At 36.2% G+C, this 25,545-nt stretch overlaps 1 protein-coding gene and 1 long non-coding RNA gene across 3 annotated transcripts in view; one reads left to right on the top strand and one right to left on the bottom strand.

Annotated features, from left to right (window-relative positions):
* Positions 1-25,545, top strand: part of LOC131996374 (uncharacterized) — a 204,047-nt gene that overhangs the window by 52,891 nt on the left and 125,611 nt on the right. The gene's annotated exons all lie outside the window — the stretch shown is intronic.
* The window catches only part of LOC106088283 (uncharacterized), a 129,052-nt gene that overhangs the window by 23,604 nt on the left and 79,903 nt on the right, over positions 1-25,545 (bottom strand). For both annotated transcript variants that reach the window (XM_059365996.1, XM_013253719.2), the window contains one exon: positions 8,579-8,655. The gene's annotated coding sequence lies outside the window, so the exon portion shown is untranslated. The remainder of the gene's footprint in view (positions 1-8,578; positions 8,656-25,545) is intronic.

Below are 25,545 nucleotides of genomic sequence, written 5' to 3'. Positions count from 1 at the left end.
CAACCAAAGCTGTTGGTCTTCAAATTGTTCCAGCAGTAGCCTGCACAACTTCATAAAGTATGTATATTAAGCCGGTTGACTTGTATGGATGAAAAAATGAATAAAAATCGTATAGCAGAAACATAAACTATATGAAATTTTTAGAAATTTCTCCGAAGAAATCATGGATCTGATCCGCGCCTCTTGACTAGAAAAAAACTATTCCTAGCGTTTATTTTTTAAGCAAAAGTGGGCATGTACATTTACAAGTGGAGAGGCGCGGATTAAGATTTTACTTAAGGTACATGGTTTCTTGGGATCATTTTCTTAGAATTTAATGTAGCCTTCGTTTTTGCTATACGTGACGACTTTCGTGACGACTTCCCACAATTGTGCCAAGTATGGCCTAATCGGTTTATATTCTTAAAATATCTTTGAAAATTTTGGACAGCACATAGCTGATTTATAAATGGTGATTTTTTATGAATTACGTTTTTTTCGAGTTGGCAGCACTGGTTAATGATTCAGTCCAAAAGCCATGTATGAAAGTTAAAAGTGTGCAGTATACTCTTCCATTTCATCATAAAGAAACTCACAGAGGAGCAACGAATGCAAATCGTTGCAATTCATTACCAAAATTTATGCTCGGTTTATATGGCAGCTATATATTTGGTACAGTTGTTGGCACAGTTGTTGAAAGTCATAACAAAACACCTCATGCTAAATTTCAGCCAAATTGGATAATAATTGCACCCTCTACAGGCTAAAGAAGTCAAGACTCACATCGGTTTATATGGCAGCTATATCAGGTTATGTGCCGATTTGAACCATACTTTGCAAAGTTATTCGAAGTCATATCGAAACACATCATGAAAAATTTGAGCCAAAGCAGATAGGATTTGCGCGCTCTAGATGCTCAAGAATTCAAGACCCCAGATCGGTTTATATGACAGCTATATCAGGTTATGGACCGATTTCAATCATTCTTAGCACCGTTGTTGGAAATCATAACAAAGCCCATCATGCAAAATCTCAGACAAATCGGATGAGAATGGCGCCCTCTAATGGCTCAAGAAGTCAAGATCCAAGATAGGTTTATATGTCAGTTATATCAAAACATGGGCCGATATGGTCCATTTATAATCCCAACCGACCTTCACTAATAGGTCGTTTCGAAAGTTTGAGTGCTTTCGACAGACAGACGGACTGACGGAAATGGCTAGAACGACTTAAAATGCCACGACGATCAAGAATGTATATTCTTTATGGGGTCTTTGAAGAATATTTCGAGGTGTTACAAACAGAATGACGAAATTAGTATACTCCCATCCTATGGTAGAGGGTATGGAAAATAGAAAAAAATTCTATTTGGTATTTGTTTTATTTTCTTGAATTCCATTATATATTCAAACTCTGTCGGGAATTCTGCGCTACTACTTGTATTGGAGTGACTTTGGGCCAACTCACCTCTCTGGTTAAGACTATCCAGCTTCATCAACATCCAATTGAGCTTCAGCATTAGTTTCCACTGTTTAATCGAAAATTGTGAGGCTCATTTCTGAGCCTCATTAAATTTAAATTAAAAAAAAAAGCTTAAAAATCACCCTTTAATACACCAATTTATCGGAGTGGTCAATCCTTTGGTCTTTTCGGTTATGGGGTTTATAGTGGATTTACCATGTTTAAATCTGGGCTTCGGAAACGACCGGTGTCAAGGCGGAGTAGTCAGAGCAAGCGTGCTCAACTTCAAACCGAAGTGCGCTCAACCCTAACCGAAGTGTGCTCAACCGAAGCGTTCTTAACCCCGACTCCGACCAGCGGCCGAAGTCGAGAGTCAGACTCCGTCGCCCAGGTTTTAAGCCATATTGATAGAGCTCAATTATCGCATTTAAAGAAAAAAATGGTCACCATTTAATAAAATTTTTCAAAGATTCAATCAACATTTTATTGATTTTTTGGTGGTAAAAATAATTTTCCAAATTTGAATAAAAATATTTCTCGCGTTTTGCTCACTTAAAACAATTCATAATACTGTCTAGGCGATGGGAACAAGAGTTTACTGTTGTGCAGAAGGTTTTTCATTTTTAAATTATTAAAAATTTGTTATAATTTCCCATCATCTTACATTTTTGCTTACTTTTAAAACAGTATAGGAGTTTGCGCCAATTTCCACCAAAGACAATTCATCTCACTTAATTAATGACAACGATTGGTTGTTGAAGCGTGCTTGGATTAAATTATTATTTATGAAAAATGGTGCAACAATTTTCTCTAGTAAGCTGTTTTTTGTTTATGTAGTCGTAAAATTTTTCTTTACTGGCCATAAAAGTACAAAAATGTCTCACTGTCAGTTTTACTTAAAGCAAAATTTGGATGAAAGATTTCAAAAATCACAATTTTTGTATGCCTGTTGGGACAAGGATCATTTCACGACGTGTTCATATCGATACAAGTTTAATGTCGACATTTCTATGAAATGGAAAATGAAAGCCACTGTAGAAATTAAAATATTTCTGTGGAAATTTTCTGCCTTTCAGAATACACAGTACAACAGCCAATCAGATGTGTGAGATATTCCAAGTTATGATGATGTCAATCTTGAAACAAACTCCACCCAAAAGGGTTTACTGGACAAACAGTTTTGGGCACTTTGTATATAAACCCTACCGAAGACAAAGCGTCCCCATTAAATTTATGATAGTACATTGATAATTAAAACTTCTCCCCAAAGTGGTGTCGCACTGTGGCACGGCGTTCGGACTCGGCTATAAAAATGAGGTTCCTTATCATTGAGCTTAAACTTTGAATCGGACAGCACTCATTGTGATGTGAGAAGTTTTCCCCCTACTCCTTAATGGAAGGCTCATGGGCAAGTTTGCATTACATCAGTAGTCATCCGAAAACATAAATTTCGACCCAAGTACGCAGGGGGAACGCCCGACTCCAAAACTCCCAAACAGACATAAAGATCAATCGGTTCTATATGTTACTTAAATTTTGGGAGTAGATTACGAATCTTATATATTGTAGGAATTGAGAGACAAGTCAGGGCTGATAATCCCACATAACGCAAATTCGACAGTCGGCCAGATATAATTCGAGCGATTAACAAGTAAATATCACTATTTTATTTTTTTTTATACCCACCACCGTAGGATAAGGGGTATATTCATTTAGTCATTCCATTTGCAAGATATCAAAATATAAATTTGCGACCTTACAAAGTATATATTTTTCGGATCGTCGTAAAATTCTTAGATGATTTAACAATGTCCGTGTGTCTGTCCGTCTATCCGTCTATCTGTTGTAATCACTCTACAGGCTTCAACAATTGTGATATTGTGCTGAAATTTGGCACATATACGTCTTTTTGATACACGCTGGTTAAGTTCATGAACGGGCCAAATCGGACCATATTTGGATATAGCTGCAATATAGACCGATTTTCCGATGAAGGGTCTTATGCCCATAAACACTTAATTTTTCATCCGATTTTGCTGAAATTTTAAACAGTGAGTAGTTTTAGGCCTCCCAACATCTGACCCAAATATGGTTCAGGTCGGACTATATTTAGATATAGCTGCCATATAGACCGATCTCCCGATAAACGGTCCGAAGCCCATAAAAGCTTTATTTTTTAGCCGATTTCGCTAAAATTTGAAACAGTGTGTAGTTTTAGGCGTCCCAATATTGGACCCAAATTTGGTTCAGATCGGACTATATTTAGATATAGCTGTCATATTGACCGATCTGCCGATAAAGGGTCTGAATCCCATTAAAGCATTATTTTTTATCCATTTTTTTTCCGGGCGCGTCCACAGTGTAATTGCAGTCGCGGACAATCAGCGGTATGGAGCGGAGAGTGTCAGTGAGAGGCCGGGTGGCGCCGGCTCTTGCATAAATACTGAGTGTTGGCGCCTTTAAATAACCAATGGCCAGAATGTTCCGGCGGCGTTCGGTCCTTTGGACCGGAACGAGCTTGCTCACCTATAGGAGTTAGATGAGGATCGCCAGCTCCACATATAGATTGTGGCTACAAAAACAATAACTATTTTAGTGTGCCTTGTTTCATAAAGTGACAACTTCTCGTCTTTTAGGTTAAAAAAGGTTCGAAAACATCCGAATTGTTCGAAAAATTCCTAGTGCTTCAAAAAGGTATGAAATTGGTCGCAGGGTTACTACGGTACTACTCGGATGGAAAAGAACTGAAAAAGTACCTAAGTACTGGCTCTTCCATCCCTGATCAGTACACAGTTGAAGGAATAAATATTTTTCTTTATGATATCTTGGAAATCGGAGGTTGTTTAGCAACCTTGCTACAGCTAAAAGAAAAGCGGAGTATACATATTTCTAGTTGTTTGAAAAGAAGAAACAGAGATGATGTACCTCTTATAGGTGTCAAATGCATACAATTAATCGGGTTGCGCGTAAAATAATAACACAATTTTCTTTGAAGTAGCCAAAGGATATTTTGTTAAAGTTTTAAAGTGAAATTTGAGTTATTTTTTTATGAACAAAAATTTCAGAGAAAAGAGGAAAATTCAATTAATTTTAATGAGTACTTCATGATAGAAATTATGCATTGCTTCCATTCTTCTCCTTCTATGACATAGTATAGTTAAAAATTTCAAGGATAAGAAAAATTTTAAATTTGTCTTTAAAATTGTTTGGAGGAGATTGTTTTAATGTAAAGAAGCTAGTTTTTTGGCAACACAATTGCAAAATAATTACACATAGGTTTATTAACAGATTCCCTTTACAGAATTGTCAAATAAACCTGTTTTAAGGCTTCATTAAGTTTTGTGGATAAAGTCTCGTACTGACTTCGTGTTTTCGTCCGAACAACTGTCAAAAGGCCCTATAAAAAACTTTTGCGAAATGACTACGAAGTTTGTTCAAATAAGTTGTACTAAGTTCTTTTTACGAAATGATTTCATCATGTTCCTAGCAACATTGTCAAATTTCGTAGATTTTAAATGTACATGTATATCATTTCCAGCTGTTTCAAACGTTGTCTTTTTAATTGGTTTTGTTATTTTTTTGTGTAGAGATAACATGAATAATGAAAGACACTGCACCCGTCTTGAAGTCTATATGACTCCATAAACTCAACACAATTCAAAATTCAACAAAAACCCCTGCTCCAGTGCCCTATTCAGCTTGGACCCATTCGTGCAAATAAAGCTACCTGAGAAGTTCAGGACACTCCCAGTCCAAAGTTTCCTCTCCGGGAAGACAAACTCCAAGTCGCCATCGAAGAAAGATCCGCCCGGCATACAGTCCTTCACAGAACAAACGAATGCCCGAAATCGGAAGAACCACATGTCCCTGACTGCCGCGTAGACTTAATCTCACCAAGCGCCCATAGGTGAGGATCAGACAAACCAAAGTAGTGTACATCCACTGGACAGCCCCTGGTCCAAGTTCCCAAATCCTGGCTATTGAGTTGTACCATGATTATAGCGCACTCAGCCTCCGATTGACCCTCTCCTCGACGTTCATTTTCCAGTTATATTTATGGTCAAAAATTATGTCTAGGTATTTAGCCTCCTGAGAGAGCGGCAACTCACTCCTTACAGGACCGGTCCCCTGATTTCGCCATACTTTCTCTGCCTTTCTGCGTGGAGTTACCTCGCCCTCTCCGAGAACTTCTGTATTCCTTTAGATGAGGAATCATATAGGCTTTTGGATGTGTAACGCGTTTCGGTGGTCCTGAAGGCGAATGGAGCAGAATATGATATATGTGGATAGTCAGTCGTCGTTTAAGGCTCTCGCGAGGAACTATGTGAAGTCGAGACTGATTAGAAGATGCAAAGAGCTTCTTTGGGCCCTAGGAAGGGCTGTCAGTCTCAGGGCTGCGGAGTCTGAGTTAGCGGTTAGCAGTTGAGCATGCTTGCTCCGACTTCCACTTCAACTTCGGCCTGAGGTCGGAGAAAAATGCCTTGTTATATCGAGCATCATACGCAATCAGTATTTGTGCAAGAGCCGGTCTCGCCCGGCCTCACACTGAGACTCTTCGCTCGATACCGCTGTTTATCCGTGACTGCGGTCCCTGGGCAAAATTAGGACACACATCACATCATCACATCACACATCATCACACAGCTTGAAATTGTTTAGGTTATACGAACTCAGAACGTTTTGACATACGAGCGCTATTTGTGTTGTTTACAGTAACTTGTAAGATTCATCTCGCCCAAAAAATGGAATTAAATCGTAAACATTTTCGTGCTATTTTTTTTTACAACTTTGGACGTGGATTAACGCAACAACGGTGAATCGATAAACTTAATTCAATTTTTGCGATGAAGCTCTATCAAGTACCAGTGTTTATCGATGGTATGGTAAATTCAACCGAGGTCTTAGTTCATTCCAAAGCGAATTTCGTAATGGTCGTCGAAAATCAATTGTTGTTCCAAAACCCATTGATGTTGTGCGCCAACTGATATCGTAAGATCGTCATGTGACCTATCGTGAGATTGAGACAATTTTAGACATTAGTGGGACCAGCATACATTCAGTTTTCCATGAACATTTGACCGTCAATTTATCAATCGCTCAGAAAAAGGCGCGTGTTGATTGGTCGAAAGAAATGCTCCAAAAATACGATCGCGGTGCTTTGAAACACGTCTATGAAACACGGATTTACGCGTATGAGCCCGAAAGTATGGTGAGCGGTCGACTGTATGGGTGAATCAAGATGATCCAAATCCAACAAAGGTTGCTCGTGCACAAAGCACTTCTAAGCAAATGTTCGCCTGTTTTTTTCGGAAAAACTGAAAATGTCGCAATCGTACCACTAGAACAACGCAGAAAAGTCAATTCTGAGTGGTACACAAGCCTTTGTTTGCCAGATGTCTTCCAAGAAATAAGGAAAACAATTCACCGAAGACGGATCACTCTTCACCACGACAATGCGAGCTCTCACACATTGGCTCAAACAACTGAATTTTTGAGCACTCAAAACGTCGATTTGATGAGTCATCCGCCGTATAGTCCTGAGTTTTGACCGAATGCCTTATTTTTATTCCCGTACGTAAAAAATGAAATGAGAGGTCAACTTTTTTCGCCACCTAAAGTAGCGGTTGATGCGTTTAGAATGCAAGTTTTGGAGATATCTCAATCAGAGTGGCAAAAGTGCTTCGACAATTGGTTCAAACACATGCAAAAGTGTAGAGATCTTAATGGGGAATATTTTGAAAAACAATAAAGCCATTTTCGATGATTAATATTTGTTTTTGTTCTCTATTCTCGAAATATAAAAGGCAACCCTCGTATGATATGTGAATTATTTCTTTTTGGTTTTCATTTGTTTTAGAACAAGAATTATGCCTATCGCCCTTGTCTAAATTCTAACCTTTCTGAATATATTGAAAAGGTTTTATTTGCATGTTTAATTTGCCCCTTATGTGTCGTGTGTTGCCACAGATTATATTATTCATAGTAAAATATTTTAGTTATAAATTTCAAAGATTAAGTCCATTTTTGTTTATTGTGGTACTCTGGTGCAATTAAATTTTTGCAACTAAATAATTTTTGTATTTGTTTGTGCCCTGAGGCGATTATTTAGATACATAAATCAGAATTCTAATTCAAATTTGAAATAAAACCAGAGACACCAGACGTATAAATCATATCTGTATTGACATCCATTGATTGTAAGGAATAAAGCATGGAATAATATTCCATAATAATTTTATTTATGGAAAATTTCATAAGCCTATGAAATGGTTTATAGAGCTACATTAGGATGTAGTGGCTAGTTTTTGACAATATAGAATAAGAAGAATAAAATGGCGAACAGATAGATCAGCTATATCTGCATATGTGCAAACTTCTGCTCAAGCTCAAAAACTTAGTGGTCTTAGATCCTAGTAATTCTATATCACCTTATGGTTGCAATAAAAATTGTGGACTCTTAAAGTCCATATTTTATAAGGGTAACCCAAATTTTAACATTTACTTTGTAACTTTTCCTCCCCATTCCCTCAACTACAATTTTTCTTTGCGTTCTCCGCTGCTTCAAATATTTACTATTCCCCGGCATTTACCAACATTGCACATAATCCGATTGCAGAACAAATCCCATTTGAAAATGTTCAACTAGAATTCCATAGTGTTTGCTATTGTTGTTGTTTTTTTTTACAACCGAAATGTTTTCAGGCTATAAATTCTATATCCTTGTTTCATTTCCCATCTCGCTTGCTATATGTTGTGAGAGATGGTAAGCATCAAATGAAAAATGAGGATTCAATAAAAAAATAAAAACTTTTTTCATAAGGCATTGTTGTTACTGTATTTTAAACCCTTTTTGGTATTAAAATGAAACGCCACGTTGAATTCGATGATGATGGAGGGGAAATGGTTTCGAATGTGAATGAGTTTCAATCTAGTATTCATAGATGCACTCACACAAACGCACACAACCATCCAATTAAAAAACATATTGCAAGTGTAAGTTCAACAAAAGAGAGGGTGAGAGAGAAATCTGGACAAGAGTGCAATGTTGCCAATATGTGGGTCTTTTATGCTGTACAAACATGTTGTTCATTATTAGATTTGTTGCTAGAATTTTTCCCCTACTTCCCCCATTACTTACTCTGTGTGAATTTATGCAATAATAATCCTTAAGCATCAGCAGAGTTTTATTTTGATTCTTTCTAAAGCAGCCATAACCTGAAAGCGACAAAAAAAAACCATAAATAAAGGATAAGCAAGTGTTTCCTAAGAGCAATACATATAAAATATGGCTAACTCAATTGGTTTTAAAATATTCAAATAAAAAATGAAAGCAAATTGTGTATGTAGAAGATTTATTTTTATTTTTTATTATAATATACGATTATGAACCATATGCATTTCATTTTGTTACATTTGCTGTTATAAGTGAATGTACACGCAAAAAAATAATTCGTTTGACATAAAAGAAATTTTCTCCAAGTAAGCTTTTTTTCTGAAAAACGTTGGACTTTGTTTACGATAAAAGTGCATGTTTTTGCAAAAAAAATAATTTGTGACAAATATAAAGTTTTTTTACCCTGATAATACCTTTTATTCTTGATATATAAAACAATTTATTCGGGGTTTCAACTAGCTTTTCTTTATTTATAAATTAATTTAACATTAAATATGGATTGTGCATATTGAAAAAGATGTCAAGTTCAATTTAATGTTATAATATAATTCAAACTAATTTTTTTACGTTTTATAAGCAGATCTCAGTTTATTTGGATTTATTTCGATGTTATGATAAACAATTATATTAAAAGCCTTCCATTTTTGCAAAACTCCATTAAGGTTTTGTATTATGATCTGCTTTATTCATTATGATATAAATAAAACAAAAATAATTGTTGTTGTTGTTTTCCCACATTTAAATACCTACTTTGTGATGAAAATTTCTTCATCGCGTAAATGTTACCAAACAATGTATGTCCCTTAGTAATTCTTGTTTATTTTCTTATACCTGGCAGCCATTTGTGTGTTGCTCTAATGTTTTTTGTACCGAAACTTTAAAAATTGTCATATTCTGAGTTTAGCACCCGCACTCGTCCGAGCTACTCAATATACTGACTGGTCTTTGCTCGTTCAAAACAAAAAAAGGAAAAAATTTAGTGTGTGAGCATGTGTCTATACCAGAGCACAAAATTGCAATTATTTGCAAGCCTATTAGTCTGATTGGGATTATTTTCTTGTATACGTAAAAGGTAAGGAGCAATAGAGTGAGTATTTTTGCCAACCAATATTCTATACGCTCAAATACTCATCCCTTCTTTCTAGTAGGAGATACACAAGAGAATTATTGTTTTCCAGTACACGGATAATCGTTTGCGACTATCGAAACATTTTGCAATTAAAGAGTTTTTGGTTTTAGAACAAAAGGGAGGTCCTTTTATTGTAGACGAAGCTGCTAAAGGGGTTTACGATAAGCAAATTTAGTTACGCTCAATAATGCTACGTTTATGGCTATCGTGTGATATATTGAAGCTAAACGTTAGGCTGTTACAATAAAAGCACAACTTCGTGATAGAAATATTTTGTTTGTCGTAAAAATTTTCCAAACGTTTTATTTTTTGCGTGTAGGATATGGTTTATTTTGTATCAAAATTGGATTTTCTTGGAAAATATCATTGAAAAAGTAGATTTTAGAAAAATTTTGCCCAATACAAAGAACGTTACGAGCTCACTTAGAAAAGCCCATTACGAAACCACAGTAGAGTGCACTTTTCAGCATGAAATAGGACTCTATAAGCCTTGCTTCGCTCTAATGTATAACAAGAGACAAGCAAAGTCCACATCTATTGTTGTAATCCAAACTATAAAAGAGAGAGAGACAGAGAGAGAGAAAGAGGAAGAATTAGGCTTTTAAAACCCTATATCAGGCTCAGGGTTCTATGCTCTACATAAGTAGTAGGTAAGTGGAATACTATTATCCACTTGGCATATCGTGTGTAACTACTACTACTCGACAACATTTTTCATTTAATTTCAATGCTGTTCTTGTTGTTGAGCTTTAACATAGCCCCATAAAAAATAGTCTAAAGGCGTTAAATCGCACGATCTAGGCGGCACATGGACCTGTCCGAAATAAAATTGTTCACCGAACTCGCCTCTCAATAAGTTAGACGTGCTGTGTGGCATGTGGCGCCGTCTTGTTGAAACCAAATTTTATCGAAATCAGATGAAAACCAGAAAGAAAAGGCAAAAGTCGGGCGGAACCGACTTTATAATATCCTACACCTACCCTACAATTATAAATTCGGGCAATATATGTATGAATATGAGCGCTATATGTAAATATGAACCGACCTGTTCGAACAGATCGTTTGAAAATTATTATTACTACGGCCACGTAAGTTTAAATCCGGCGATAAATATATATGGGAGCTATACTTAAATCTGAACTGACTTTGATGAAATCTTACTGTTAAGATCAGATCTTATGTTAAGATCAGTACCAAAACAATCCGTGCCAAATTTTGTACAGATAGGTTGAACGGTTATATAAGTAGAAATCGGGCGATACATATATATGGGATATATCAAAATCTCAACCGATTTTTACCAAAATCAATAGCGTTCGTTCTTGAGCTAAAAAAGTGACATTGCAAAATTTCGTAATAATTAGACTACAAATAAGACCTGTAGCTTGATTACAAGAATATATGCATTTATATACGGGCAGACGGGTATGGCTAAATCGAATCAAAAAGTGATTCTGAGTCGGTTGGTATACTTATCAATGGGTCTAGCTCCTCTTCTTCTTAGCGTTGCAAACAAATGCTCAAATTTATATACCCTTTACCACAGTGGTGGTGTAAGGTATAAATATTCCTTTTATCAGTCTATATAGCAGCTAAATCTAAATATGGCCCGATCTGAACCATATTCGACGATGGAGTGAATGTGTGTTTGAAAATTCACTGTTTTAAATTTCATCGAAATCGGGTAAAAAGTTAAATTTTTATGGCCTTAATACCATATATCGAGAGGTCGGGTGATCGGTCAATATTGCAACTATATCCATTTATTGTCCGAACTGCACCACATATCTCAGGGATGGGAATGGGTCTGTCATAACTCAATGTTTTAAATTTCAGCGAAATCGGATGAAAAATGCGCCATTTTTTGTCTCTAGATTTTAAATCTGGAGATCGGTCTATTTTATAGCTTTATAAAACTACACCCAGAGAAAAGTTGATACCAAACGAGCTCATTTCTGCATCATGCGGTATTGATAGTAAAGCAACACCGTGTCGTACAAAATCAATACAGGATAGTATGGATGAAAAATAAAATGATTAGTACCGTTTGGTACTAGCCGTATGACCAAACTGGTATTGGTTTTAATACCAACTTGTGATTGGTTTTACTACAAAACTCTTATTGGTTATTCCACCTCCTAATGAACCAAAATAATAATGAAAAGTAATGTTAATAATAACAAAAAGTAATGTTACACCGTGACCAACCTCAATGCTTTGTATTCATCAATTGATTTCATATGAATTGATTCCCAGAAGTGGTTTTCATATGAATCATCAACACAGCGTCGTTTTCAATATTTTAAGTACAAAGCTCAACAACACTTCTGGCGCGATAACAAGAACAAAAATGTGACGCCGACAATTCTTAATAGGCACTTTTGTGTGGTATTGAATTGATCCCAAATGGTATTAAAAATCTATGCCAAAGACGCGAACAAAATAATACCATGCGGTATTGGAAAAGTACCGTCATTTTTCTATCAGTGTAGGGTCCGATATTTTTTTAAATCAGAAAGTCAGGTTTATATGCATAGAATTAGAAATCATCAACGGTTTGGAAACAATTTGATCTATCAGCAAAATTGTAAATACCCAGCTTTTGGGTATGTATGGGTAAATACCCGTATATGAACCCAATTCACCCAATTTACCATATAAATATCTTTTGAGTATTTACCCATCGCCCATCTCTTCTAATCTTGAAACGTGATGGAAATTCTCATTATTATTACAAATCATAGGCAGTTAGGAAAATTTTCAATTATTATTTCAATTATTTAAAACGAAGCCTTTCGTCTATGCAAACACCTTAATATTGCCAATACATCCTAATATTTATTTTATGCATCTGCACGTTTTGAATTATGTATGCAAAGAAAATCGTAATGGTCCACACATGCCTAGAATTTGAGAGCAAACATTGAAGGCTTCAGATATTCGTTTTTTGTTTGTTGTTTATATAAAATCAAAGAAAAAATATTTATTTGTATTTACATAGTAATCTAGACAGAGAAATGGCCAGGAATAATAATAGGCCATGGATGAATAAGGATTCCATAAAAAATTCCATATTTATATGAAATTTTATGCAATGGAAAAGCATTTATTTCATAGATTTATTGTTTTTTTCATGAGATTTAGGAGACTGTTAAAGGGCATGAAAAACCCATTTTTTGCATTTTTAGTAAACAAATTTACCAATTTTAAGCATTTTTTTCCTAGAATTTAGTAAAAATTTTAAATTTTCTTGAAATGTTAGTTTATTTGCTAATTTTTTTTTTTCATTCTTGCTCCCTATAATGTTGTTCATCATTTGCTTAACTACCCTCAAGGGCTGGTGTGATTATCGCAAGAAGTGCCATTCAGTTGAACCAAGGCATTTAAAATTCAAATGTCTCTCGACAAACGGCAATTTAAACATTTCCTTAATAAATAAAAGCAAAGCATTAACGATTTGACCTTATTTCAAATGTTGCTGCTGCTGCTGCCTTATTTTCCCAGTGGTACAATTTCCTTTGGTCCCAGCGAAAGAACATTCCCACAACCACTGGAGACAACAGAAAATGAAGAAACAAGTTTTGCCCAGTCAGACAGACAGAAGGACGGACAGACAGATGATTGTACGAATAAATGCTGGCTCGGCTCATTTACAATGCACCACATTTAAACTGAGCAAAATGCTGTTCACTTTTTTCCCGCCAAGTGCAATTAAGTGATGATATTTAAAATCAAGAAACGTTTAATTAACATCTCATTAGAAAAGGAGCTCGTTCTCAAATGCATCATAATTGTCACCTGGTTCAGTTTTCTTAATGATATTCCAACATTGGATTAAAGCCTGATGATGGCAGTGATGGTAATGGGGGATTTCTAGCCTCAAATCAACAGCTTGATAAACTTGAGTCAAGTTATGGTTTGTTTTAGCCAGTAGTCTCACAGATGTTGTCATCGCTGGCCTGGCACTCCCCCCCCCCCATTAAGCAATTGGCTACGGTCAATGCTTGGACGGTTGATTTTTTTCTCTTATCGATTATTGTGGAGAATTGTGTGTTTTCAAGCCTCTTTCATCTGCTTTAGTTTTTTTTGTGTTTTCACAAAAGGCAAATTTGTGTTTTCGGTCCCAACTGCTGCTGCTGTGGCTCCTCTTAAGCGCGTCCAACAATAAACGTCATTAAATTTAATTTCTTGTTGTTATTTTTTATTTGGTGTTCTTATTATTGCCGATATGCCGTTGTTGTTGGGTTCGATGTTGTTTTAGGCCATTTCTGCCTGTTTTTTCTGTTGTTATTGGCTTTTGACTGCTCTCGGTGGCTCCTACAACTTTTGTTGTGCTAATGTCTGACCTTCTGTTACCTTTTGATAGTCGAAGATAAACAACGGCCATAGCCACAACCAACTAAATGGCTAGAAGCAAGAACCAGTTTAACGATTTCAACAAGTCTCTCACGGACTGCTCTCAAATGTTTCTTTTTGTTTTTATTATTTTCCTCTGTTTTTGTTTTGCTTCGTTTTTTTTTTCTTTTTCGGTCTTCTTTTCGTTTTGCTAAGTTTGTTCTACTTCTCGGCATGAACCGACTATTCATAATTGTGTTGCCGCCAGTAGCCTTAGTTTGCTTTTCAAACCCTTCCCTTCCCAAATGGATTAAGCAGAAAAGGTGCTAATCAATCGAATTCGTATATGACGAATGATCTGCCTGAGATATCTTATTTAGCGTTCATTAAATTAATCGTTAACCATGAAATTTTAAATTTATAAACCTTTTGTAGAACTCTTTAATCATAAAATGGAGAGTTTAGGCCTGGGGGCCTAAGTCAAAAAATCGAATCGAATAAATCTTTTTGGCAGATGATTTTTACACACAGTTTAAAGAAGGGACTTAAAATTCGCAGAGGTGAGTGGGGTGAGTTTAGGCGAAGTAAAAATGAATGCCGTTGGGGATTTTGAATACCTCCTTTTTTATCTTAACTATGGACACTGATCTTACCGATGGTATCATCTGGGATAACTGACATTAAAACCAGTTAGGAGTTTTGAGCTGAAATATGTCCCGAGTTCACCAGAAAATCATCAAAGTATTTGAAGCTTCGGTTAAAGTTTAATGGTGGAAGTTGAAACTTGGGGCGCAATAAAGGCAGGTACAGACAATGGTATGAAAACTAAAATTTTCGCAGTTATTGGTTTCAGGCAACATTGACTACGAAGTTACCCCGTGGTCAATATCTGACGACAATGTTAGGTATAAATAGCCTATTTAGAATAACAAGGCAGTGGAAGTTGATGGGTTACCGTACAATATAAAAATATTGAATAGAAGAAAAAAACCATAATCAGGACAAAGTAGCCTAAAAGAAGTCAAAGTAGCATCAACTCAGCTAAATATTAGTAAGGCAATAGGATCCGACGGGTTGCCGTGCAATGTAGAGATAAAAAACAAGATAGATAAATGTCGTACAAAAAAAAAATTGAAAAAAAGGAGAAAAGTAGTGTGAGCGACCAAACCAAAGCTACCGAGATTGGAAGGGAGGTAAGGAAGTAAAATGGCATCATTGAATAACCACCACCTCAGCTTATATATTACCCATATTTTGTTTAAGTCCAATGAATAAATTTACTATTTTTATGGCAAGTGTATCCAAAAATGATCGGATCTGGACCATATCCTGAGAGCAATATCCAAATATAGACCGATTTACACCATATTCGATAGGTGTGTATAAAAAAACCTTTTTGTATAAAAATTCAGCAAAATTGAGTTATAAATATGACTTATGCACGATAGATCTTCAATGGTGGGAAGTTTATATGACACTTTTATCCAAATATATTCCGATCGAGGCCAAACTCGCATAAATTAAATCTAAATGACACTGATCGCACAGATACGGTTATAGAATAACAAGGCAGCAGGAGTCGATTGATCGCCAGCTGAACTGTGTTAAGAGGTATAAATCTCCTTTCTGTCATATACGATCTATTAGTTAGCGTATTGCGCGAGCGATTTAAAAATTTTATCATGATATTGGTGCACTGGCGATATGCTGCCAATGTTCACTACATACTATATGCCGGAAAGACTCATTAATAGCACAAATATTCTTGTAGGGATTTTCCCCAGTCATAGTGCCTGCACCAGGCTATCCACATCATCATCTTCCTGTTGCCTATCTTGTTTTGAATATTTATTGTGTCATCCTTTTCTCTTCAGGTTCTTTGGCTCGAATTGTTTGTCTGTCTCTGATTCTTACAGCACATTTCTTTTGTTTTTGTTTATTGTATAAGGTATAAAAGTATGTCTGATAAAGCAAGAACCGCTATAAGACTGTTGAAGCTGTTTTTGGTCTGTCTGCCACTTAAATAATGACAATGCCACCACCAACAACACCAAAGCCCCACAAAACAACAGCAGTGCTGATGTGCAACGACTTGAGGAAGAACAACAACAAGTATTATATTTGCAACAAATTAAAGTATGACTTGTCTTGGGGGTAACTTCCACATGTGGACTTGGCCTAAAATGAAAAACTTGTTGCCGGTTGAGGTTGGTTGGTTGACTGACTAACTGACTGACTGGTTGAATGGCTAGCGGGGTAACTGGTGTTTTGTTGTTGACTATTGGCGTTTGTTGTCGTCATCGTTGGCAGTTAGTGATGCCTGCATTTGTTGATGCAGTTTTTTTTGTTGTTACTATGTAATGTTGCGCAATCAGTTTGATGCACCTCTCATGTTCATGAGCGTAGTTGGCATTAAGGGAACAATGTTATGAGATTCCTACTGTTCCCAACTACTAGAGATGAAACCCAAGGTTTTTATCATGAGATATGCTTCACAAGGCACAAGGAAACAAGTTACTGGAGTAAATAAGTATGGCAAAGAGCCATGTGATGAGCAGTTAGGATTACTTAGTAAAACTTTCCGGGATCGAACTAGTACAGATGCCAGAATATGCCTAAGTGACTGATATGAAAACTGAAAAATGTGAGGTGTATTTTATAAAAAAAATTCTAAACCAGCAGTCTGAATAAATTGTACTTGTGAACTAACTGAGTGAACCAGTTCAGAAAATGGAACTAAGCCGAAGTGAGCGATCTGGCGTGTAAAAATGTGAAAGATATTGACCGGTAAACGAAAAAAGACAACAATTGTCCTCTGAAGAAACGAACTAGGCCAGCGAAGTAAACTGAGTCCTGCCATGTCAACCGGTGACAAAAACTGACCAGTTAATGGTTAGATTCAAAATAAATCTCTGAAAAAGCTAAAACAGTTCATTAACTAAACCAACTAGTACACTGGACCCAATGTCTTAAATATGTTCCTAGTGATTTAACTATTGAAAACAGGAGACTAATACAGCTCACTAATGATCTAAGTGAACAAACAAGTTCAAAAAGACTGAAGAAAGCGGTCGTGCGTGTAACGAAAAAAAAATTGACAAGTCAACGACAAGAGTCCAAAAAGCTCTCAGAATGACAATGAAGCGAAGTAGTGGACTAACTAATCGAACTAAGTAAGTGAGCTGAAATCACCTGAAGTGAGCGGATTGTTTTATAAAAATATTGAAAGTCCGAAAGACAAACAAAAAGAGATTTAATAAACTCTTGATACGATCGGAATTAAACAAATTAGTTTATTGATCTGAAATCATTTGAAATGTATAAAAGGTTTCATAACTGATCCATGAACGTAGACTACATTACCTCTTGGAATAAACTAAACTTGTAAACTTACTGAACGAACTAGTTCAGCGAACAGAAAATTAGCTGAAGTGAGTGGTGTATAAGACTGTCATAGGAATCGAAAAAGACTTAAAAAGCTCTTGGAACAAACGAAACTAAAGACAAAAAAGTCCAAGTAAAAGGTCTTGCATCTCACTCAATGAAAGATCTGACCTAGTGAACTAACTGAACAGTTTAGTCCAATGCATTTTGAACATGAACATTCCATTACGAACAGGGGCAAACTTCTCACATATCAATGATTGCTGTCCGATTCAAGTTTTTAAGCTCAATGATAAGAGTCATAATTTTTATAGCCGAATCCGAACGGCGTGCCGCAGTGCTTAACCTCTTTATGAAGAAGTTTTTACGTTTTAGAACAAAAACGTATTCTGTGCGAAAGGAAATAGTAAACTAACAAGTCCAGTGAGCGATCTGGCCTCTAAAACAGTGAACGGGACTGATCAGTTAACGAATAAGACAAAAACGTCTTCTATACGAATTGAACTAGTGAACTAACTAGTTCAATTGCATATTTAAATGGGAAAAGGTCTGACACATGAATGAAAATAAACTGCAATGGCTATCTGAACGAACGGAACTAGAAAGCGAATTGAACGATTAATTCAGTGAATCGTAATGGGGTGAAGTGAGCTGAATGTTGAAACGATGAAAGAAACTGATCGGTAAACAAAATGAGGCAATACTGCTAATTGAAAAAGAGACAACAGCTTTCTGAGAAACGAGCAATTGAACTAACTGAAGGAACTAATTCAGTCAGTTGACTTGAGCCACATTTAGAAATATGTTGTGCCAAACAATGAGAGAGGCCAAACAAGTCAATGAAAACAAACAAAACATTTCTCCGAACGAACTGCACTAGTGAACTCACGAGTTAACGGAAAGAGTATCAGAAAGTTGAAATAAGCGGTCTTTGTAATAAAAGTTGCGATTTTCTTATAGAATACAGGTACTACTCCTTCCGAGCAATGCTTTATGCTCAAGGACGTTTTCTGATTTCTTCGCAACAACATGGATGTTGCAAGCAGATTCGATTAACGAATTGTACTAGTGAACTAATTGAACGAACAAGTTCAGTGAGATGAAATGAGTTGAAAAGGGCGATCTTATTGTACCCAAGGTGCAGAGTTATTCCGCTACTGAAACTAAGCTGAAAATCGAGTAAAGGTGTATCCTGCTGAAAGTTTTTCCAGGTGTTACTAATTCCCAAGAATGTCTTATTGGACATTTTCTCATGTTTTCCCATCAGCATGGAAATATTGGGTTGCCCAAAAATTTTTTTACAGCTTGTAACTCTGTAATTGCATTCTTTCTTCTGTCAGTTATCAGTTGTTACTTTTAGCTTGCTTTAGAAAAAAAGTGTAAAAAAAAGTATATTTGATTAAAGTTCATTCTAAGCTTTATTAAAAATGCATTTACTTTCTTTTAAAAAATCCGCAATTACTTTTTGGGCAACCCAATAGCATTGCCGATGAACATTTTCGTATGCCACCACTACATATTTAAGCCAGAGTTTCAACCAGGTCGAACCTTGCTACAGTCTAATAGCCATTAGATCTATCAGAGTCTTCGACACCATTCCTCCCCTTCTTTACAGCCGAGACTGAAACATAGGATTACCAACACTCGGAGCTGTCGCCAGTTGTCTAGGGAATCTAGGGATAAAAAACCCAAGCGTCGTAAGTAAAAGAGATATATCTCCCATATGAGTTGACTTATCACCCACTGCTTACACCTATTTGCTATAGCTTAGCTCCGTCCCTGTTTTTATTGACTATTGCTGCATGTTGCCATTTTTGTTGTGTATTGCCGTTTGTTTTTTGTTGCCTTTGCCATTGGCGTTAATATTGTAGACCTACTTTCCTATTAGGCTATGTGTGTTTTTCCCCTCCTCCTCCTCCCATATGTGATGCCTGTGTTAGGTTATGTGCGCCTCTTGTATTGTGTCTTCTGGTGTACTCAATCAACTACTGGCTTGGTTCAGTTTTCAAATGCAGTTTCCAGCTTCTGGTTTCAATTGCCACCAAGACCATCAGCACCACCTCCTGCACGGCTCCCGCAATTATTGTCGTACAAGTCCAGTGTGCCATGCCACACACATAATTCGGCCAACAACTTTGCTGGTGACCAAGAAACAGCTGTTGTGTCTTCTCCTCCTTCTCCCCTATTGCTTGGCTTCTGTGATATGAAGTCTTGTTTACCTCTTCTTCTTCTAACCATACCGGGCCAGACCAGACCAAACCATAGCACCATTAACCGTAAATGATGGCCATTTAATGATAGAAGATAAAGGTTTAAAGGTTTTAATCTTTTAGTATCTTTTCAATTTAGCTTATTTTCTGCCGTTTCATGTTGCACTTCACATTGAGCTGAGCTGAGATAAAATGACGTTGTTCTAATTAGTTGCTGATGGATAAGCGGATAAAGTACGTCAAGTAATTTTGTTGAGTCTTTTGTCTTCATTATGCTCTTGCGACCGCAGTTGCTGATTAGGTTAAAGGATATAAAATCTTAAACTTTGAGTGAAATTTTGTAATTTGAGAGACAGTAGTAGAATAGGAGGAAAGCTCGAACAATAATGAATCTTTCACAATAATTAACACGCCCTTAAGTGCTTTTGTGGCCGCTGAAATCTTCTCTCTGAGATTTGGAAGTGTCTTCTTTTCCCCGATTAGAGTTGTTTATTTGTTTCATGACCCTTGACAATGTTGTTGTACAAATCCTATAAGTTGGTATTGTCATCGGGTTTTACTCACATTATTCTAATACACAAATATTTGCCTTAATTTGTTTAACTTCATTTCCTCTGTGATTTCCTCACACCAAACACATAACGCTCGTTTTGGTCGTGGCACGATTTTAGCCCAAAAGCAAACATGACACTCCAACAAACAATAAGAAGCAACAGCCAGCTTCAAAAAAGCGGAAAACAAAAAAGTTTAATCATCATTTATCACCATGACATACTCCAGAGACATTGGTGGCTGCCCCTCACCAGAAGTCCCCCTACTGAAGACAGCTTGGCAAACGGCAGCTTGTGTCACGAAAACGATACACTAGAGATAGTACTATGTCACTGCCATCAAGCCGAGTCATGTCTCTGTGCTGTGTTATAGGGCAGGGAATGCAGAGCATCCACAGGCCACCACATCTGACTGTCTAAGTCAGAGCAGTTAAGCAACTTATCTAGGACCAGTATCAAATTATACTATGAGGCTATGTTCTTGCAAAATCATTGCAGTGGTTGACATTTGTCCAATGAAATTAAAATGGTATTAGTAGGAGGTACCCGAGAAATTGCTTTCGCTCATTTTCCAGCTTTCTCTGGAAAACGAGGAAAAGCAATCACAGAGCAATGAAGCATAGAAGGGAATGAGAATAGCATTAAGCGAAAGGATTTCGATGGCTATGAAAAAAGTCAGGGTTTCTTAACCAATACTTCTCAACAAATACACATTTTTTCCACGAAATTTAATATGTGAAGTACTTTTATTTCCCCCTACATATGTTGACCCTCGAATAAACTTCTCGTAAATATGGTCAATGGTGAAATTTACCTACTGGATTCTGGGAGGTCTTCAAGAGTGGTATTCACTCTGCAGCGGTTACCCACCTCTGCTACCATACCATATTGAGAGATTATGCACACAGAATAAAATAAAAATCGGTTTCAATCACGAAATTAAATTATCCAATTAATATTTTAATTGATTAAAATATTCCGTTGTTCGGAATTTAAGTTTAATTTGTTTTCGTCTCACTGTGATGAGGTAGCCCCCTATATATATTTGGGTATCACATTTGTACTCTAGTTGCAAATACCTTTCATTTAAGACCCATTTTGTACGAATTGGACCACATGTCCTTTCGGAGCGTTTTTGGATGGGGCGTCCCCCCTTTATTTATTTATTGTTTTATACTGTGCAGGATAGAATGGAAGATTTTCCGTTCGCACACCTTAAAATATTGATCAAAGACCCCATAAATCATATATATTCCTGATGGTTATGAATTTTCAAGTCTATCTAGCCATGTCCGTGCGTCTGTCTGTCCGCCCGTCTTTGTAAAGCACACTAACTTTCAAATACTTCTTATCTGAAATAGGCCGCTTGAGATTGAAAATATGAACGTATCTTCTAATTTGACTTCTTCAACCAATTCTTCTGATATTTGACTGAAATTTGGTATAAAAACTTCTATTGCACCTTCCAACATAGATGTATGACCCAAATCGGTCCATATCCAGATATATTTTCAATATAAATCGAGATATACCTTTTATATAAATCGTTCTTTCGATTTTTCTTCTTTAGGATTTGGCTGATCTTTGCATTACTAAATTTCACATGAACATTCCATTAAGAAACAAAGGATACTTCTCTCATATCAACACTGGTAGAAAAAATATGTTGCAAAATCATGCACCAATGTTGTCATTGTCGTACACCGACGTTGTTGGAAATATCATCAATAAGCGTGGATGATTTTGTGAACAACTGGGCATGAACGACAATGCTCCGGCCGTTGGGAACATCATCCCTACGAAATGTGTTTGAATACCAACCTTAAGTTTAAATGACTCTTAAAACATTGTATGTGTATAGACGGCCGTGGTGCAATGTGGAAGGCGTTTGTAAACACACAATGGGATTCATGGAAACAGGTTCGATACTCAGCGGCAACATATTTTTTTCGCAATCTTTTAAAAAATGGTGCACTATAGGTTGCCATAATGTAAACGACTGTGTACGTATTGTTCCAACATAACGGTTGTTAGTTTAGAAACATTTGTGGCTGATCTAATAACATTTGTGTATTGATTCACTTTTATGAACGAGTGTGGAATCTTTGTCAACGCCGTGCTTGATTTTTTCTATGGGTGATTGAGTAATGTCCGATTAAATTTTAAGCTCAGTGATAATTTTATGTTATGCCGAGTCCAAACGGCGTAATCTACCATACCATGATATTTTAGGTCCCATATAAATCCATCTCTCTATTTGACTTCTTGAAAAGATATATATTATTGGAACGTATGATGTTTTATTTATTTTTATACCCTCCACCACAGGATGGGGGCACACTAATTTCGTCATTCCGTTTGTAATCCCTCGAAATATTCGTCTAAGACCCCATAAAGTATATATATTCTTGATGTTTATGACATTTTAATTCGATTTAGCCATGTCCGTCCGTTTGTTTGTCGAAAGAACGCTTACTGTCGAAGGAGTTAAGATAGGTGCTTGAAATTGTGCACAAATACTTCTTACCATTGTAGGTCGGTTGGGATTATAAATGGGCCTTATCGATCCATGGTTTGATATACCTGCCATATAAACCGATCTTGGATCTTGACTTATTGAGCCGCTAGAGGACGTAATTCTTATCTGATTTGGCTGATATTTTGCACAAAGTGCAATAAATCGGTCCATAACCTAATATAGCTGCCATATAAACCTGTCTTGGGTTTTGACTTCCTGAGCTTCTAGAGGGCGGAATTCTTATCCGATTTCGCTGCAATTTTGCATGAGGTGTTTTGTTATGACCTCCAACAACTGTGCTTAGTATGGTTCAAATCGGTACATAACCTGATATGGCCGCCATATAAACCGAACATTTTGTGTTAATTGTTTTTTTACGACTTCCAACAACTGTGCTAAGTATGATTCACATCGGTACATAACCTGATATAGCTACCATATTAACTGATCTGTAATCTTGACTTCTTAGGCTTCTAGAGGGCGCAATTCTCATCCAATTTAGCTAAAATTGAGCATGAAGTGTTTTGTTATGACTTCCAACAACTGTGCCAAGTATAGTTCAAATCGGTACATAACCTGATATAGCTGCCATATAAACCGATCTAGGATCTTGATTTCTTTAGCCACTAGAGGGCGCAATTCCTATCCGATTTGACTTAAATTTTGCATCAGGTGTTTCGTTATGACTTCCAACAACTGTACTAAGCATGGTTTAAGTCGGTCCATATTCTGATATAGCTGCCAAATAAACCGATCTAGGATCTTGACTTCTTTAGCCACTAGAGGGCGCAATTCTCATCCGAGTTGGCTGAAAATTTGCATGAGGTGTTTCGTTATGGCTTTCAACAACTACGCTTTATATAGTTTAAATCGGTCCATAACCTGATATAGCTGCCATATAAACTGATTTTGGATTTTGACTTTTTGAGCTCCTAAAGGACGCTATTCTTATCCGATTTGGCTGCAATTTTGTACAACAGCTTCAACATTCGTGTTTAATATGGTCTGATTCGTTCTATAGTCTGATACAGCTCCCATATAAACCGATCTCCATATTATGCTTAATGAGTCCCTACAAGGCGCAATTCTTATCCGAACGGACTGAAATATTATCCAGTGACTTCTACTATGGCTTTCGACATTCAATTCGTTCCGAATTGGACTATATCTTAATATAGCTCCAATAGCATAACAATTCTTATCCATTATTCTTTGTTTGCCTAAAGAGGGATACCGCGTACAGAAATCGACAAATGCATTCCATGGTGGAGGGTAATCTTATATACCCTGTCTAACTCTGCCTAACTTAGCACGCTTTTACTTGTTATTTGATTTTTTTTAATTATTTAATTTTTAATAGATTTTAGCTTTCAATCATTGAACTTTGTCGAAGTGTAAATTTTGTTATTATTTTAATTCCTTTAATATTTTTGCTTTATTATTACAATTTTAATTGGCCAATTATCTTTAAAATTCTTGGCTATTTTCTCTTTCAAGAAGTTTTATAAAAATCATATCTTTTAATTTAAGGTTAATTATTTAATAGATTCATTACAATTCCTAAACAAATACTTTAATATTTATAAATTGTTTACTTTAATAAATTCAACCAAAATAATCAACACTGTTTGCCACAAATTTGTGTAAAGAGTTTTCCACCAATCTGATTTCGAAGCTAGTAATTGTGTTAGACATCTAACCATGCATCTATAGAATATAAAAGTCAATTAAATATTATTTTGGTTTTTTGTGTGTAAAGGTAAATATGGGACCTGTGTTGCTGTTGGCAACAATGCTTGGTTGGCTGGTTGGCTACTGTTGGCTTTATTTGGTTTAAATTACAAGATTGACGTAATAAATAATTCAATTCAATTGAATATGTTGATGGTATGTCGATGATGATGCTGATGACAGGGACGTTGACGGTGACGGTGATGGCGATGATGACAATATTCACTCACTTATGGTAAAAAGCTAAACCAAATAGGGTACAATAATGGGTAATTGTCATAATGGCTTTTATTTTGTTTTGTTTTTTTTTTTTTTGTTTTCTTTCAAAGATATTATAAAAATGTTTTAAAATAGTTTGACATCCCTCTCTTGCCTTTTGGCCCTCACTCTCTTTGCTTCTCTTTTTCTGTATTTGAAATATTGTTATATTATTATATAATGTATACAAGTAAAATCAAAAAAGATGAAAAAAAGCGAAAGGAAAAAATGTTTTGTAGAGCGATCTGAACGAACGGCATCAAGCAAAGCGCTAGTAATCAAAAGCAAATACCAGCGGACATTTACAATGACACTTAACATTATTTATTATGACAGTACAAGATGGGGCCACTTAATTGACACTCAAGGCAGCAACGTCAACGGGGCACCAGCTCCCGTTTTAGTTCCAACAAGCCGACCGGCCAACAACCTGCAACAAAATTAAAAGTAACAGCTTCACAGGCATTGGCATCAGCGCCGACAACGAGTTTGTGACGCCGTCATCTAATATGCTCGGTGATGACGCACAGATCTTTTTTTATTATGCCCATTGTTATAATGATGACAGTACAGAAACCAAAGGAGATGGCCCCTCACCTTATAATCAGAGCATTTTGTACTTATTGAAACTTTTGGCTATAACATGCCAAAAAATTAAATTTTTTCCATAATTTCCACAATTGGAATAATAATAATCAATACATAATATTATACAAAACTCTGGCAAAAAAAGCGCCCAACAAAACCAAAGTGATTTTGTTGACATTTTTACTTGGATGTGTATTCTCAATGAAATTTTCCAGAGTATATTGTTA

Source organism: Stomoxys calcitrans, chromosome 3 (genome assembly GCF_963082655.1).
Source record: "Stomoxys calcitrans chromosome 3, idStoCalc2.1, whole genome shotgun sequence".
NCBI lineage: Eukaryota > Metazoa > Arthropoda > Insecta > Diptera > Muscidae > Stomoxys > Stomoxys calcitrans.
This window is presented reverse-complemented; position numbering and strand designations above follow the sequence as displayed.